This window comes from Rattus norvegicus, chromosome 2 (assembly GCF_036323735.1).
Source record: "Rattus norvegicus strain BN/NHsdMcwi chromosome 2, GRCr8, whole genome shotgun sequence".
Taxonomy (NCBI): Eukaryota; Metazoa; Chordata; class Mammalia; order Rodentia; family Muridae; genus Rattus; species Rattus norvegicus.
In genome coordinates, this window is record NC_086020.1 from 228,730,270 (window position 1) to 228,749,570 (window position 19,301).

At 42.7% G+C, this 19,301-nt stretch overlaps 2 long non-coding RNA genes across 2 annotated transcripts; one reads left to right on the plus strand and one right to left on the minus strand.

Moving 5' to 3' along the window:
• The first annotated feature begins 342 nt into the window (after positions 1 to 342).
• LOC120100949 (uncharacterized) lies at positions 343 to 17,962 on the plus strand. Its single transcript, XR_005501324.1, has 3 exons — positions 343 to 599; positions 12,903 to 13,081; positions 17,778 to 17,962. It is a non-coding gene; the product is annotated as an uncharacterized LOC120100949 (long non-coding RNA).
• LOC134485976 (uncharacterized) lies at positions 6,795 to 11,321 on the minus strand. Its single transcript, XR_010064452.1, has 2 exons — positions 11,104 to 11,321; positions 6,795 to 10,676 (listed from the first exon to the last, which is right to left on the minus strand). It is a non-coding gene; the product is annotated as an uncharacterized LOC134485976 (long non-coding RNA).
• Positions 17,963 to 19,301: the final 1,339 nt, after the last annotated feature.

Here is a 19,301-nt window from a genome sequence, read left to right on the forward strand (position 1 = left end):
TTATCAATACCTTAATGATTTTTGTTTTTAGCTGTCAGTTTTCAGACAATTAAAAAAAAAAACCATGATGGTTTACAAAAATACTGAGTGAGATAGTGACATGAATACTGGACCTAAATAAGATACATTTTAATAGGAAAAATATAAAATCCATACATACGAGTTAAAAATAACAGACCTGGAAAGATTTTGTTTAAGTGTAGTTTGTGTGGAAAAAAAAATAATGAAAACGGGCCTGTGGTTTGGCTGTCGGCAGGCTCCACATGAGTCATGCATCTTTGAACCCTGGGGAGTTAACAGCCTTTTTGACTGCACTGCTGAGTATGTAGGATGAGACTAAGGCCAGCAATGTCCCTCCAGACCAATGCGCTGTGGGTCAGTCTAAGTGTGTCTGAATCTTGAGCTTGAATATGACCAAGTGGAAAAAGCAAGGTCAGAGAGATGCTGTAAAGTCACATGACACCACGCAGGTGGCTGCGTCTGCTAGGCCCACTACACTGCAAATAGAAAGCCCTGGCCCTGGATGGTGGATGAAGTCCTATCATCCCAGCATGTGGAAAGGGAACAAGGCCGAGGTTGAGGACAGCTTGCATGGTAAGGTAAGACTTTATCCCAAAGAACTAAAATCTCTACGTAAAAATTGTCCAAAGCTCTGTGTTCCCATCCCACATCCCTTACATTTCCACCCCATAATGGCGCTCTCTCTCTCTCTCTCTCCCTCTCTCTCTCTCTCTCTCTCTCTCTCTCTCTCTCTCTCTCTTTCTCTCCCCACCCCTGGTAAAAGATGATATTCATTCATTTAGCAAACATTTTATTAATCACCTAAATGCTGACAAGCTTTTCTAAGCATTTTGAGCATCCGTGAACACAAGAACCATTGTGTAGCCAATGTTCTAGAAAAGAGACAGCAAACAATCGACAGTATAAATGAGCCAATTTTATGGCCTATTAAAAATTGACATGTGCGATGGGGAAGGGGGAGAAAGAGAGTAAAACAGGACTTCTGGGTGCTTGGGGAAAGAGGGATTGGCAACTGGAAGTGTTATTACCAATGCCAACTCAAGAGAGGAAGCATTCAAAGAAAGTCTTAAAGGAGACTGGAGTCATTAACTTCCTCCCCTCCCCCGTATGGTAGCAAATACCTGAGATGATCAACTTATCCAGGGTTAAGTAACACAGTTTTAGAGCGTCCAGGCTCCAGGGGATTATTCCCATTGTCTCTGGGCTTGTGCTGAAAGCAGCCCGTCACGTGAGACAGAAAGACATGGAAGAGGCAAGCTGCTCACCTCAAGAGTCCAAATAAGAGAAGCAAATGAGGCGGCAGTTCCCTCACGCCCCTTGAAGACATGTTCCTAATAACCCCCTATAGGTCCCACCTTTTAAAGGCACTTCCGTCACCCAAGAACACCAACCTGAGGACTGGCCTTCAGAAGATGCCCCAGAGGCAGACTAGAGCACAGCTGCCCACATGAGTAATGAGAGGAAAGCATTGCAGGCAAAAGGAAAAAGAAAAAAAAAGCCTGTGTGCTATGTGCCAGGAAGGGAAGACGAGTGGATGGTAGGAAGTGAGCTCAGAAAGGTAATTGGGCACAGAAAGGCTTCAGCTTCTACTCTAATTACGATGGCAATCACCTGGAGTTTTGAATGGAGGAGGAACTTGATCTGACTTGCACCGTGGAAAGATCGCTGTAGCTTCTGTGGGAAAGTTGGGTTCCAGAAGAGTTAGGCGGAGGCCAGCCTGTGAGTGAGAGAGAGCCATGGCAGCAGTCCACATGATCAATGACACCGCTCACCACAGTGAGGCCAGAGTGGAGAAGGTGGGAACTTAGAGCAAATAAGACTTCCTGAACATCTGGGTGTGAGGTGGGAACAAAGGAGCATTGAGGGTACTTCAGGTTTCCAGCCTGAGCCAGTGAGGGCTGAAGACGCCATTGCTGAAGTAAGAGTACAAAGACCTCAGCTTAAGAGAGAAAGATGGAGCTGAGTTTGGGGCAGACCAAACTATTAGACTTTCAGATGAAAAGGCCAAATAGAAAAACAAAATGGAGCTCAAGATATAAATTGAAGAGTCTCTGGAATATAAGTGGCATTTCAAGCCATACAAGTGAAAAAGCATCAAGGCAATGAACGCAGACAGACGTGAAAAGACCCCATGGCTGTACTATGTGACACTCTGATGCTAGAATAGAGTCAAGAAAACAGAAAGGGAATCCCGACATGTCAGAAAACCACTTACATAATGCCACAGAAGCCACGTAAAGAAAGTGTGAGGATGGAAAAGTGACCAACTGTCACTCTTCTGAGAGAACAAGAACAATAAGCAATGAGGGCTGACCATGATGCTTAGTGTCAGAGAAGTCGTCTGTTACCTTGCCAACAGTGGTCTCTGGAGTATGCTCAGAGACAAGGTCAAATTGGAGGAGAAATAACTAGAAGAAATGAGATCAAAGGAAGGCTTTTAAGATGAGAGCAATTACAGTTTCCAGGCCATGCATGTGTATTGGATCGGTAGAACATAAATTTGAATTGTTGGAGTAATGTCCTTTGGTGAAGGAGAACTCGTGTAGCCTAGTGAGCAAGTGGGGAGACGGTTACAATTGGAGGTGCAGATGTTCACCTATAGAAGCAAGTGAGACTAGAGTATAAGGGATTCTGAGAGGCGTCAGTGATTAGGCAGTGTGGTACAGAGAGAGCTCATTTTGTTTTATCTTGGGTGTAACAACCACCTGATTCATTTGCCAACCCATGACACAAATTCTCCCAATGTTAATACTGTCAGCCTCCCAGGAAAATGCTTTATTTGCCTCCATGCCAAATCCTTGGCTTAGCATCCTCACCAGCTGTAGACAAGAAAAGAAACACCCATGACATATGTAGACTTTGGAAAAGAGATAATAGGTAGGAACATCACTAGTTATATTTTAGTATTTTTAGCTTTGTTATTTTGTGAAATTTTAGAGTAGAGGTAGCACAGAAAAACCAACTGAAAGGTAAGAGCTAAAATATTAGCTCTTCAATGTGGACAACCCCATCTAACCCCATCAGTAATACAGATATATATTTCTGGCCTCTGAATGGAAGAAAATTTGAGCTTGGTCCCTTACTCTTAGAGGCCCAAAGAGGCTAAGGCCTGGACAATGCAAAGTTGCATGCACAGGGGAGAACACCATAGTCAAAGAGTAGGCTTCACCCCATACAGAAATAGCCAGAAATACAGACTGAGGGAACACTGCTCTGGTCTAAGCCCATTTCTGGTCTTGGCTGTTTGTCCCCAGTCCTTGTTCCTGCTGTTTCCTTCTCAAACATTACATTTATGTGAAGGCACAGCCCCTTCACATCTCTGTTCCTCACGCCCTTGCCTTTACTTTCCCATGTTGCATTCTTTTTTTTTCTTTTTCTTTTTCTTTTTTCTGGAGCTGGGGACCGAACCTAGGGCCTTGCTCTTGCTAGGCAAGTGCTCTACCACTGAGCTAAATCCCCAACCCCCCCCCCATGTTGCATTCTAAGCATCCTAAGCCCATCACACCCTCGCCACTGAGATAATGATTTGCATAATGTTCCTGCTACACAGACAGAGTAGAGAGAGATGGTGCCAATGGCAAGATTAGAGACCCCGCATTCCTCATTAGGACATACTGTGGGTCTATGCAGTCTGTCTTCATTGAGGTCTTGTGAATAACTCAGTGTCTTCAAAGGGGTGTTTGTAATGTGAATTATATGGAAGAGGAAATCTTGAAAATTACCTTAAGCTAGCTCCTATGAGTAGTTCTCCACACCAATTAACAATGAAACAATGTTAGTAATGTTCCACAGCTTAATCTCCGTTCAATCCCATTGAAATGGCATTCAGTTATCAATCTGCATACATGTACACAGGAGAGGCAAGAGAGCTGACCACTAGTGTGAGGTAATTAAAAGGCCTAAAGGCTTCTGAGAAGCATCTCTACTTGCCTAACATTACACTGTTAGTGATGAGTGTTTTCAGGTGAAAGCTTTATGAGGGTTTGCAACCCAACCAACTCTCTTGAGAGGGACATAGACGGAAACACAGCTCAGTCATTAGACAGCAAGCCTTCAGTGAGTTTCCATGAGGGGGTGTGACCATTAACATTCGGAGATGGCAAGAAGACATCAGGAACAAGAAACAAAATGTAGGGTACTGCTGGGTTGTGAGATCCGAAGCCCACAAAGATTGGTAGGAAGACGGTCAAAGAAGGTAAGGTAGAATCCTGTGAGAAGGTATGGGGCTCCATGCCTGTAGTCCCAGCGTTAGGGAGATTGAGGCAGGACAATTGCTAAGACTTTAAGGGCAGCATGGCTACAGGACAAGACCTCATCTCATTAAGGTTGAGGGGGGCCGGGAGGAGAATGGGGGAGAAAGGGGAAGAAGAGGAAACTGGAAGAACTTTTTATCTAAGACCTAAAAACAAACACAAGGCTTCATGGTTGAATTCCACAATTGCAATTTACTGTGTGATTAGAAAAAGTATTTTACCAACTACAAAAAAAAAAAAGTAAAAAGGCTTTGTTAAAGAAAAGAGTGGAGAGCAAACCACCTTCTCTGGGTGTAAACATGAAGATATTTCAACCAACCAGGTTTACTTAACAAGTTCATAGATTCTTCAAAGACCATAATGTTCTAAACTCTCCCAAGCTTCAGAGAAGACCTGTGACCTTATGCAAACTAGATGAGTCATTTTGGTTGAGAAGTGAAAGAAAATCATTACTGCAGATGGACTTGCTCAGATCAGGGCTGCTGTCTGCGGAGGGATGGGCTAGTCTTCATGGAGACCAGTGGTATTTTACACCAGCGTGTTTAATGCTCCCCCCCCCTTCCCGGGAAATCTCATGTATCTCTTTGACTTCTCCCAGTGCTGTGTACTCAATCCTACAGCCAGCAGCTAGCTAGTAGAAGCCAGTAGTTGCCCACTTCTCTGCCATAACGCCAAGGGCCTCCTATACTGAAGTGAGGCCAGAGGAAGAAAGGGGATCTCTCCTGGCTTCTTCATAGGGAAGGTTCCATATTGCCGATCTGTTTTATCCAAGGAGCAGCTCTTGGAAAACTGCTTCATAATAAGTTCGTCGAACAAGGAGCTTGGAGGGGATGAGGAAGAGAATAGACAGGAACAGGCATCCCTTCACTGAAAGTTGTGAATATCTGCTGTTGAGGTGTCCCTAAGATGTGAAAACTGGGAAGAAAAACTAATAGGAAAAGAGCAATTGAAAACATTCGGGGACTTCAGGGCAGCTCAGTGGGTAAAGCACAGCACAAACATGAGGGCCTGGTGTCAGATCCTTACCATCCTCATAAGAAGGCAGCTATGGCAATGCCCCTCTGTAACCCCAGGACAGGGAGTGTGGACAGGATTCGGCGGGTTTACAGACTAGCTGCTCTAACCAAAACTACCCACTCAAGTTCAGCGAGACCTTGTGTCTACGGTGGAGAATGATAGAAGACATCCCAATGTCAACTGCTGGCTTCCACAGGTACCCACATGGGTACACTCATACACAAATGTGCATACTGAGATAACCACACACACACAGGCACACACATGCACACGCACACATACACTAAAAGTATGACTAATAAAGTAAGCTCACTTCAAATTAGTAGCAATAGCAAAGGCACGATAATGTTTAAAACTATGAATTTTCAAACACAAGACGTTTGGGTGTTTTTTTTTTCTTCGATTGTTTTTACTTTCATGCTGAGGAAAATTTGGAATTCACATTCTGTTCCTGAGTTTTAGAACCCCTGATTTTACAACCGTGAACTATGAACTCTTCCAAACCAGAGGCTTATCTGTTTTGGAGTAGCTTCAAAGGTATTCATGCACTTACCTACCAAGAAGTAGCCAGTCATCAGCTTCCTCATCCTCACAAGCACCTCTCAAAGTGCCAAGCATAGCTTCTTACCAACCAGCCAAGTCAACATTCTCCACTGAAAAGCCTGCATTTCCCCTCATCTCTCCACCAAAACTCCCACTTCATTGGCTTCATTTTTCTCTTTCCATTCTAGCCAACCTTTGTGGATAATGTCCACCCTGTACTTTACACAAAGAATTCCCAAATTCATACCACAATGCCTGTTCTCCAGATCCTCAGGGTCAGCCACACCAAGTATTCCTCACTCAATAGACCAACTGTTCTCACATGCAACAACCTTAGAGAAACAGGCCGCATCCACTCCAAAACACAGTCTGATGCAGCAGCATCTTCCGAGATAGCCCTGCTCAAACTCTTGATCTTATCTTTCCATGAGCTTCATATGTGTGTGTATGTGCATTTCTCATATAAGGTCACACAATTTTATTTACCTAGACCCAATAATGTGGAGTCTCCTGTCCCTCTTGTTAAGACTGTTATCGCAGCCTGACTGGGAGCTCTGCATCCTACAGGTATCCATGTCTAGGTAATTATCCCGGCAGTTCCTACCTTTTCTTTCTCACGCCCGCCAAACTTCCCATTCATAAAATTTTAAACCCAGCATTATCTGGCTAGTATACATTGACTCCAATCTTTCCTTCCAGTTTTCTCTTGCATTACGATTGAATCTTAACCTCATCTTTTGAAATATCAACCATGTAATCTACGGTATAGTGATAAGCTATCCGAGCATCCCAGGGACTTTCAAAAGACGTGCAGTTTCGTTATAACACCGATGCTTTCTGAGTAGGCCAGCTCTGTCCTCCATGTTGCCTTTATATGAAGTGAAGGCGACTTCGTCTGGAGCCTCATGATCTGCTCACGGAAGCAAAACAAGGATGCCAGCACCACACAGTGGCTTCCTATATTGTTCCCATACTTTATTTATCAAAGAAAGTAAACTGCCAGTCAAGGTATAATTCCACCATGTAGAAAACCCCAGGAAAAGCCAAGTAAAAGAAAGTATTTAGAACAGGTAACATAATCTACCAAATCATCGCTAAAGGTAAAGTCCAATCTCAAGATTATTTCCTGTTTTTATTACTTTTTTTTCCCTCCAAAACACCTCAACCCCAGCAGTACTAGCATTTTGGAGATGCTGTGTGTGTTACAGAATGCTAAGCAGAAGCTCTGTCCTCCTCAGTCTCTACCCAGTAGGTGTCATGTGCTCTACATTTGCTGGGCATGACAATAAAGATGGTTCCAGACCTTGGAAAGTCTTCCCTGAAGGAGCAAAGTCGCTCCTCATTTAAAATAGATGACTCTGGTGTCTGTAGAGGAAAGAAATGATGTCTGATCATGACAGGATCTCTGTGACATTGTGCGAGTTTAATAATTTATTATAAAATACTATGAAAATTACAAAGAAAAAAAGAGGCTCCTGCCTTTTACGGGGATAAAATCATTAACTTCAGAGGCAAAACACACCAAGGTTTGTATCTTGGTTTCATTGGTCCATAAAATGCTGCAAATGTTGCATAAGCCCAATAAACCTTTTTTTTTTCCTCTTCAGCAGGAGGCAGTAACATTTCTCTTGCAATCTTCCAGTAAAAAAGAAAATCAATGCATGGTTTTTGGCATGTGGTGTATGCCAATAAATGACAGCTGGCAGCAGTGAGAACCCTTTCTCCAACATACTTAAAAGACGAGATGTTCACCAAAAACCTAACACAGAGACAAACAAAACCTGTGCCCCTTTTCGCAGGCATGCAGAAACACACACACACACACACACACACACACACACACACACACACAGGGCAAAAGTCCTCAGGAGGATGGCACCATGGCCCCGTACAATACTGCCTGTGTTTGTTTCTCCATAAATAAGATGTGTTGTTAGTATGGACTACAAATAAGACAGGGCGATTTGTGGTTTGGAAGGGAAAAAAAAGACGTGTTGTCAAGAAACTTGAGCCCTATGGGTTTGCCATAAAACACATACCCTTGGATGGGAGCAACAGGTTTTTGTAGCACTTTCTTGGATGTCAGCAGATTCTCACAAATCAGAGCGGCGAAGTGTAAAACATATGCCCTCAGCAACCTGCCAAAAACCAGTAAAAGGAGCCTGCAGAGAAGCCAAATCTGAGAGCCGGGCAGCAGGCTGGGGCTGGAAGGCTCCGTAAATTCCCATGGAGATGCACTTTTAGTGAGAGCCTGGGTAAACAGAACAGTTTTAAAGGATGAAACGATTCCTCCTAGGGCTGCACACCATACAGTCAAAAATCTCAAAATGACAGGTCACCGAGGCATTTTTAAATCCAGTCTTTGGGGCCCAAGAAAGGATGACAAGTCAGTGGCTTTATGATGAGGAAATGTACCTCTCTGCGGTTGAGCTGGCCTTTTGAGAGAGGGAGGCACGCTACCATGTCATCGAGACATGCGGCATTTTGTATCCAGGTGCAAAGCACTGCTGTTTACTTGTGAAGAGCTTCACAGAACAGTAACCATGAAAAATACACAGTAGACTAAGGTCCCCTTCCTAAGGCAGCAAGCTATAAATTCTATTTTCAAAGTAGCATGAGTCACATCGAAATAGAATAACCTCCTGGCCTTGTACGCTGTTATTGTTCCTACCTCCTCCTCCTCCCCCTCCCCCTCCCCCTTCCCCTCCCCCTCCCCCTCCGTCTTCTCCTCCAACTCCATAAACTCTTGGGAGACTTTCAAGTTGGTAGAAAGATTTGGATCCCAATGCCCTAGAGACTGAAGCTTTTCCCAGCACTAATGCGGCAGCACAGAGTTTGCGTTCCAGCAAAACTCAGATTTCAACCCAGAGGGAGTTGTAACTGAGCCCCTTTCCCCAGCAAAGCCAGGGGACAGCCTGCTCAGAGCATTAAGCTTTCTGATTCTGCTCTTCAGCCCTCAGAAATCCAATGCCCTGAGGCCTAGATCCTAGCCATCGGAGGTGGCTCTCTTCTGTACTACATAGCTAGTCCCAAGCACCCAGGAATTCTTGCACCAGATGCCTGCTCACCCCTGGTCCAAAGGCAGCTCTCTCCTTACAGTGTCATAGCAACCAAGGGACTGTCTGTAAGGCAGGCTCCCAACTCTAAATGTATCTCCCCCTCTTGCTGCATTTTTTAATCCTGAAGTGGAAATTTGGCTTAATGAGCCCCAAAGGGCAGCCTCTGCCAAGCTTACTAAATTCTAATGAGATAATTAACCAGATAGAAAAGAGTTTTTAATTTTGCAAGTATAAAAGAAGATTGATATTGTGTTATGTGCGACTAAGCTTGCACAAGCAAAACATTCCCCCAACATCTGATAAAATAAATTAAAGGTTAGTCCCAAACTTAGAAATGAATATCTGCTCTGGTCAAAGTTCCTTTTCAGTCCTTGGGTATTTTTAATGACTAAAAGAGTAGATACAAGAACACTCAGTCATACATGCATTCATGCATGCATTCATGTATGTATTCAACACCCTTGATGCCAGCGCCCTTGATGTTGTTGATGTCTGGGCCGCCAACAACAGTACATTTGTAAGGTGTCCTGGAAGTTGTGATTTGAATATTTGATATGATAAAGGGCTAAACACACATGTGTATATTTATAATTTACAATCAAAATATAGCAGATTGTCAGTCTTCCTTTTCCCTGGTTTTTCCCCTGACCTCACAACTCCAGGAGGGTCACCAACCAGACAGGTGCACTTAATTGTTTCTTTTACGTATTGCGTATTTCCTCATTCTTTCGTCTGTAAGACAGTCTGACAGGTAGAATTCTTTTTTGTGAAGTAGTTTGCTGCATCGTCAAAGTTGAGTCACTTTTCAAAAAAGAGAAAAACAGGGATTTTGATTAAAGGTAAAAAGTGATGGAAGTCAATGCATTGCTACAGAAGATCGTTAGAGAAAAGTGTTGTCATCTCTGACATTTCTTAGAACACTGGGGCATAAGGACTTCAAGACAGTGTTTTAAAGGAGACATTCATCCTTTACACATTACACCACAAAACCCACAAAGCCCGCTTAGAGAGAGCAGGCCCCCTTAATTTATGCAAATGTTTAAAGCATTGCTTAAATCGCCCTATATATTTTCAAATCTTACTGAAGGTATTCTTTTTATATCACATGTGAGGTTTTTTACCTATGTATGTGCATGTGCACCACGTGTCCTGTTTGAAGGGCAGAAAATGTCACTGGATCCCCTGGAACTGGTGTTAGAGATTGTGGTGTACCTTGTGGAACTGAAGCCAGGTCCTTCCTGTGCAAGAGCGACAAGATCTCTTGACTGCTCAGCCGTCTCTCCAGGTCCTGCCCTATATGTTTATTTTGTCTTTATTGCCCCTCCTCCTTGACTGGTTCTCTGGGTGAAGAGGACATGAGAGTAGACTAGGGTTAGAAATTGCCCTTCTCCTCATCTTTCTTGATTTCTCCTGGGAATCGGTGGATCCCCTTGCTGGTCCTTGAGCAGACCCCTGCTGGTCATCGCCAGTGTAGCAGGGCAGATCAATGACAAGCTATCCTACAGGATGAGAACTCCAGATGGGAAAGCGAAACATCTGAACATCTGGAATTTTCCTAGACAATTATTTCAACTGGATAAAGTATTGGAATGGCTGGAGCAGAAGTTTCTGTGTTCCACCTGAGAGTGTTTTTATAATCCGGGGAGCGCAGCTGCAGGCAGAATCTTCATGAGAAGCAACAGATTCAGTTTAGCCTCATCCAAGAGGGAGATGTAAATTAACCGTGACTTGAGAGAGTAGCATCACGTCAGCTGTTCTGGTGTCTTGCATCATGGGGACCGAACTGGGTGGGAGCACAAATGAGACCAGGGTCACCCTTTGAACAATGTTCACCATGTTTCTCTATTCCTTTAACATTGACCATTTGACTCTATCTCTGTCTAACTCTATCTTATACACACACATGCACCCATGCATGCACACACGCACGGCTAGACAGGTACTTTTGTCAAATGTCAAGAAAGGCATATAATTTTATTAAATTTAGTGAAAACTTTCCACCACAGAATTTACTAAACTACTTTTGAGCAGCATGTCTGTTCAAGTAAGGCAGATCTCACTTTAGAATGTGTTAACAGGGACTATATTTACAACTTTATTTTATTCACACCAAAAATTCCACTCTAATGATAATGAGTATCCCTACCAAAAAGCTCTCCCAAGAAGACCCAGCATCCAGCTCTAGAAGTCTGCTGGACTCCTGTACTCACCGCCTGAAATCTGAACCCCGAGTCTCATATCTGAATGCTGATCTGCGTCAGTATTCCGTGATGTAGGGAGCCAGGTGCAGTCGCGGGGAAATGAACTGCCAAGGCTGGGGAAATTAGACTGCAAATTAGAGCTAAGATTTAGAAAGCCCAGAAGGAAATCAGAGAAGAATAGGCCAGGCACAGCAAGTGAGGTAAATGAGAGGGGGACTGCAGAATAGAGCCAATGTCATGGGGGCAGCAGCTCTTGCCATCCCAGTTCCTTAGCAACAAGGAGTTCCAGAGCCTCTCATCTGAAACTTCTGGAGCAAGTAGGGCTGGGAGTACAGGGGTTTCCTCCACTCATGCATGTGCCAACTTATATGGCTCTCTGAAGGACTTGTGCTGAGAGAACAACGCCATTCACCAAATGTGACATAATGTATGATCCCACTTACCCAGCAGTGTTAAAACACTTATATGATAGATGGAAAACCAATTACTGTTTGTCACGGGCTAGAAAGCAGGCAGGAGCCATGGGGGGCTAGCTAGTACTGCCACTAAATAAGAGCATGAGGCTATCTTTCATTGTGGGGAAGGTAATGATCCTACAAACAGAATTAGAGGCAAAACTGCACAGAACTTAACATACACAGATATGGGGAAACACAATAGAGACAGTGAATAAAACTAGTGAAATCCAGACAGGGGAAATGAGGTGTTTCAATGTACTGGTTATGATACAGTACTGTGGTCGTACAAATGTTAACACGGGAAAATGAACAAAAGCCACAAGCTGTATCTCTCTCTATCACTTCTGACAACTCCTTGAGAGTCTACAGTTCTCTATGAATATATGGAAACGAGGAAGTGCATTTGAAGTATGTTTGTTTAACATTAAACAGTGCCAACACACCCATGTTTCTCCAGCAAAGTGTGTAACGACTCATACCAAGTTGACATGAAAGCTTGTCTCCTGCCAGCCTGGGTCATGTTTTGTGGACAGAGGTTTCCAGCTCAGTCAGGTTTTGCTACCAAATCAGCCTTTGTTTTCTCTTGTGTTTGGATCTCATAAATAAAGATAAAAAACATTAAATAGTAAGCCAAGCACTACTCTGGTCCACAGATAAAAACAACAGTGAGAATTCTTCACCTTCAAGAATTCTCCCATCGTTTCACCTTGCTGTTGAGGAATGAATGTTAAGCTATCTGAAGTTCCTAAATTTTGAAATAACCAGAACATATATGCAATCTTCAGACACTACTTTTAAATTAATCTTATCAATATTAACAGTTCATATTGCTACATTTCTGTTCCTTTTTACTAGAGTGGAAAACAGAGATTTAATTCTATCTGAAATATTTGACCATAAAATATTGGATTAAGTAAATACAAACCATGAATATGTACAACTTTCAAAACGAAGGGAAGTTAGCTGTCCAGAATTTCACAATGGATACTTCCTCAATTTTAATCAAATTTAATTTGTACCCATACTTTAATTCGTATTAATACAAATTTAATACTGTACAGAAAGATGCTAATTACTCTTTTGTCTAAGTCTTGAATGCTACTCTGTGCTATTTTCTGGACCGTGAACAGAACTATCCTACTGAAACAGAGAGATAACTATGCCCCTCCTTTTTTATCTCCTTAGTGTCTGCAGAACAACCTTCTGGGGGCCTATGATTAGAGAGAAAGCCCGTCAGTTACCTGGTCCCAGTTACTGTACTGTACGGTCACTTGCCTGTCTAGCATGTCTATTCTAGGCTATGCCCCTGCCCCATTGGTTATCTCCAGTTTTCTGCTTCCTCATCCACAGGCCCTTTCACATGTTCCTCCCTCAGTGTGGAAATCATTCTCCCCGTTCCTACTTGGCCAACTCCTGTGATTGGGTGTCACGTCATTTTCTCCCGGAAAGCCACCCCCCTTCTCCAATATCACCTGGATGAACACTTACCGAGCGTTTATCATGCTGCCTCCCATTGTCTGTTCTTTAAGGTGAGATCCGAGTCGTCCCCCTTCCCCAGAGCTTTGCACTGTCTGGATGAGCATAGCTATTCAATGGATTAATGATAATATTTATTTGATTAATAGATAAACAAGTGATTACATGCACCCTTTGCTGTCAAAATATCATACTTGTTATTAACTGCAGTCTAAGATACTTTCAGTATTCTCCATATTAAAATGAAAATGGAAATATCCTTGCCCCTCATTTCTACTAAGTCTGCTAACACAGATGAAGTGGTCATAACTAGGCTCAACATGTACGAAGCACAGCGGCATAAAGGACAGGCATACTTTAAAATTTCCCCAGTCCTGCAACCCAAGGACTATCACCAAATGACTTTTAGTAACAGGGTAACATATTCAGACTTCCTTCAAACAGAGGATTCTGTAGCAGACTTAGTGGGGTTTGGGTGTCAGTGTGAAGGTTGAATGGGCCTAAATAACCAATTAGATGGAGAGACTGAACAAGGGAAGAAATTAAAGATGAACTGGGGGCTTCAATCACTGACTTTGGTAAACAACAGGAAAAGAGGATCCTTGCAGCACGTTCAGTTTTGTGGCCTTTAGAAAATTCACAGGAGACTATGTTCTATTGAGTCTTTTGAGATCAACATAGAATTTTGTAAGTCAATCAATAAATAAGAAGCAGAGCTTTGACAGTTTCAATGAGGGTCTAGAGCTAATTAGAAGGTTGGGATTAGAGTTCAACCTTGGTATAGCAGCATTGAATCCTCTGAGAGTCACAATTATTAAGGCTGAGAAGACAGAAAACTAGGAGAGCACAGTTGTAGGACGGCAGTTCCCGACAGCTCTTCCCTACCAGCCTAGGGGTATGGAGTTAAGAGTGTTTGCCTGGGGGGCTGGGGATTTAGCTCAGTGGTAGAGCACTTACCTAGGAAGCGCAAGGCCCTGGGTTCGGTCCCCAGCTCCGAAAAAAAGAACCAAAAAAAAAAAAAAAAAGAGTGTTTGCCTGGTACTTTCTGGTCAGATTCCACACATACCTGCTATGTCCTCCTTTGGAAATGGATGTGCAGTTTTCTAAAATATCCAAGGACTGATTTTCACTTGGCCTAAAGTGGATCATGCAGCCCAAAGCCAAGAGGACATCCATCCTCTAACCTTGACATTGTGAAGCCCAAGGAAGGATGGAGTTGAATGTAATTGCATCCACAGTTCCTGCAGTTCCTGTGGTTACCTGAAGTGAAGAAAGAAGAAAGACTGAGAATGAAGAAACGAAATGAAGGATGGAGAGTGGGAAGGACAGAACTGTGATATCCAAAGAACACGGAACAATTTTAAGGAAACAAACGACTTCTTAGGAAGATGCTTCAAATATAGGCTCCTCATAATTTACAAAAAGGTGTTAATAGGAAGAGAGGAGGGACAACTGACAGATGAAATGGAGGCAAGACTTTTTACATAAAAAAATCAGAGAAAAATAGAAATTAAAATGGTGCAAAGAATTGTATAATTCACTGTTTCTTGTGCCATTTGAATTTTTAAGAGACTTCCTTTGTCCTACATCTTATGACCAAAAAAAATGTGTTCTATTCTCTGAACTACTGGTAAAGGAGATGGGAGGTATCTCCTACGCTGTGAACTATTTCAGTTACTATAATTTGTCCTTATTGGAGTCCAGGATCCAATAACACTCTGATTCAAGTCAAACAAACTCAAGCCTCTGGAGAAGGGAAGAGAAGCAAAAGGTTCATTGAAACAGGCAGTCCTTGTGAAAAAAGACCATGTTGGTTTAAATAGAGATGACCCCATTGACTCAAGTGTTTGAATAATTGGCCATAGGGAGTGGCACTATTAGGAGGTGTGGCCTTGATGGAAAGTGTGTCCTCGTGGAAGCAGGCTTCATGGTCTCATATGCTCAAAGCCTAGCGAGCAGTCTCCTGCTGCCTGTGATCAAGATTTAGACTGTCAGCTCTTTCTCTAGTACCATCTGCTTGCATGCCACCATGCTTCCCGCCACGATGCTAATGGACTAACCTTCTGGGGATGAAAGTCAGCCCAATTAAATGTTTTCCTTTACAAAGTTGTGGTGATTATGGTGTCTCTTCATAGCAATAGAAATCCTAACTAAAACAAAAATTGTAGCCTAAACCACTGGAGTTCTCACAAGTCTCAAAGACTTCTTAAACCATAGCTATTTGGTAAAATGTGTTAGTCAGAAAGCAAAGTGCCCTGTCTTAGGGGTTTGTGACTGGATGCCACCCTGAGAGGGAAAGCATTGTTTAAAACTGAGCTCCTCAGGAGACCCAACAACGGTGAACAACCATGAATCAGAAAGAGTGAACAAAGTCTACCACATTCCCAGGGTTTACAGGGAAGCTTCACTCCATCTCTTGGTGCCTGTGTACAGACTCCCAAAGGAGAAGAACTCTGGAGATTACTAGCTCTGAGGTTGAGGTCAATGGGCATGTCAACCTTTGCAGTCATCTACCCGCCATAATGTTCTGGACTGTAGAACTGGAGAACACTGTAGTTCCAACAGGATTCTTGGCTCCCACAACTGCAGCTTCTCCACAGGGTGATTAATAATAAGGTTTTGAAAGTACAAAGACAAACCCAGTACTCTGTTTGCTTTTCCACTTCCAACTCACTTGGGAGACATCAACTAGCAAGAACCTTGGTCATCAAATGGAGAATAAACTGAGACATTTAGGAAGTGAAAGAAGATAAGTATAACAAAGAAGTCTGCTGGTACACAGAGACAGACAGACAGACAGACAGAGAGAGAGAGAGACAGAGACAGAGACAGAGACAGAGAGACAGAGAGATAGACAGAGACAGAGACAGAGAGAGGCAACCTGGCAATTTGCTCCCTAATAAATTGTTTTTCTACATATAGAGTGGTCTAGCTCTGCAGCTTTTGTTCTGTTTGCTCACACACATTTTCCCATTAAATACTTCTATGCTTACTTCCACTCCTAAGTGAGGTAACCCGATCACACATGGCACCCACTCACTGATAAGTGGATATTAACCCAAAAGCTAGGAATACCCAAGATGCAATTCACAGACCACATGAAACTGAAGAAGAAGGAAGACCAAAGTGTGGATGCTTCAGTCTTTCTTAGAAAGGAGAACAAAATACTCACAGGTGGAAATACAGGGACAAACAATGAAGCAGAGGCTGAAAGAAAGGCCATCCAGAGACTGCCTCACGTGGAAATCCATTCCATATACAGCCACCAAACCCAGGCACTATTGCTGGTGCCAAGAAGTGCTTCCTGGCAAGAGCCAGATATGGGTGACTCCTGAGAGACTTTGCTAGAGCCTTATTAATACAGATGAGGATGGTTGCAGCTAACCATTGGACTGAACAAGGGGCTCCAATGGAGGAGTTAGAGAAAGACTGAAGGACCTGAAGGGGTTTGCAACCCCATAGAGAGAACAACAATATCAACCAACCAGACCCACCAGAACTCCCAGGGACTAAACTACCAACCTATGAGTACACATGGAGGGACCCTATGACTCAAGCCACATGTGTAGCAGGGATGGCATTGTCCAGCATCAATATAAGGAGAAGCCCTTGGTCCTGTGAAAACTCATTTCCCTAATGTAGGGGAATGCCAAGGTGTTGAAGTGGAAGAGGGTGGGTGGGAGTGGAGCATCCTCATAGAAGCAGGGAAAGGGGGAGAATGTATGGGAGAGGGGAGAAAGGGGATAACATCTGACGTAAATACATAAAATATCCAAGAAAAATAAAAAAAGAAGAATCAAGCAAATCTAAAATAAATAATCAAAATAATATGCCTCAAAGTTCTAGAAAAATAAAAGCAAGAACCAAATCCCTAAATAGTAAGTAGTAATAAATAATAAAATGGGTACAAAAAATCAATAAAAACAGAGACTAAAAAACAGCACTTGGAGACAATTAGAAAATTAAATAAATAAAAATAAAACAGCCCGAGCAATTCTTAACTAATCTCACCAAAATAAAGAGAAAAGAAGATTCAAGTTGGGAAAATTAGGGATGACAAACAAGATAATAAAATAAGCTCCGGTGGGGGCTGGAGGGGCACCGGTATGATAATCTCGCAGCTGGTGTGGTTTTGTTCCAGTACCCACATGGTGACTCACAACATCTGGAACTCCAGTTCCAGGGACTCTGACACGCTCTTCTTTCTTCCTTAAGTACTGCCCACACATGGTGCTCTAACAGCTATACGGGCAAAACAGCTATACACATAAAACAAAAGAAACTCCAGGAATGGTGATGTACACTTTTAATTGCAGCACTTTGCAGGTAGAGACAAGGAGATCTCTATGGGACTCTTGGGCAACAACAACAAGATGTAGCCCATTCTTGGTACTGAAGTTTTACTTGGTAGCATTTTTCTTTCCCATTATAGGGTAACTCCATATCACCTCCTTTCATGTATGTTTATAGTTTAGAAGCTTCTGCAGTCCTAAGTTTCCATATGGCTTTTCATAAAGCCTTTAGTGTGTGCTGTTTTTCCCAATATTCCCTCCTTGACTCTTCCCTCCAATTCCCTCTTTATTTAACTCTCCTGGTCACCTTTCCCCCATTATCGCTTAATTACGCTGTGTTCTATTTGGTCTTCCTTAGGAGATTACCCCTGCCCTTGTCCATCACTATCTAACTCTATAATTATTCTAAATGAACTATACATTTTAATTTTTTTCTTTCTTTTTCATTTTTGAATAGCAATTCACTATGTGAAGAGAAGGAAAAGGCTGGAGAAGTGACTCCGTGGCTAAGAGCGTTTATTGCCTTTCCAGACAACCTAAGCTTGATTCCCAGTACTCACATAGTATGTCTCACAATGGCCTGAAACTCCAACTGCAGGGGAACATACAGATTTGACATTTATGGGAACCTACATACGTATATAGAAGAGGTAAAGAAAGCCCAGGAGGAGAAAAAGGATGAGGGGGTGGGTTAGAGGACATAGCCTTCAATAAAGTGCTTATCTTGCACACATGAGGACCTGAGTTTGATCTTCAACATCAATGAAAGAAAAAAAGCCAGGAGTGGTAACATGGGTGGTTTGTAATCCCAGACTGCAAAGGTAGAGATGGGGGAGACAGGGAGCTCACACACCAGCCAGGTCAGCATAGCTAACAAGCCAGTGAGATATCTGTTTCAAAATGCAAAGGTGAACGATTGAAGGAACAACGTTGTCCTCTAACTGCCACAGGTGCACATAGGCAAACACGTGTCCCCTCATGCGCATGTGCACATGGGAGACAGACAGACATCAAGATCAGACATTTGTCAGCTGCTTCCTTGGGTCTCTAGAGACTCCACTAAGCCCAGAATGAACTAAAAGACTTGAGTCACAGTAGAGTATGTATCAGAACATCACGAGTCAGGTCACATTGGCGATCTGCCTGCTAGAGATGAGTGAGTAGGAATAAACTCTGAGCTAGCCTGAAGTTTGTTTCCATCATCCAGCAAGTACAGATGGTGACCTGGACCATGCCGGCAGCAAGTTCTCAGGCCTCAGTGAGCTGCTGTGAAAAAATGTCCTCCACTAAGCCATATTAAACAGATGTTAGTATTACAACTAAAGTGAAGTTGCTTATGAATATCAAATGCCAAGCCATACTGCATAATGGCATATAATTTTTATTTTACATAAATAAACAGTGATATTTATATGCATGAGTATACATTATAATATTTATTGGCCAGCCATTTAAGAGAAATATTTCATTAATCATTAAGAAATTCCCTTCCTGTAAAAGGTATAAATAATACTTTAAAACTTAACAGCTTTGCTACATCCACCGCTGCTCCAGAGCACTGTCAGATCCATTCTGATGACCAGATGGTTGTTACAAAAAGAAATTATAATCATGGGAAAGAAATCTTAATAATAGAACAAAAGCATCTCATTGAGTGAGGTGTCTCTGCCTCGTGTGCACTGGGCTGTTTGCTTTCTTGGTACTCACTAGTCCATGTACTTCTTCCCAAATCTCTTTCCCCGAGGTGCTGCTTCAGAGGGCTCTCCTGTGTGCAATGCGTTTATACACATCAAAGCAGAGCTGGAGTCCGGTGTGGCTGAAGCGGCTACAAAACCGAGGAACAGTCACAGCTGCAAAAACCATCATAAGTAGAGGACTTCTTTGTTTTGTCTTTTGGTGTTAGAAATTTTAATTACAAATAAAAAAAGTCCAGTGAATCTTGCAGAAATATTGGTTCCTACACCCTCCCAAAGAGGTCGAG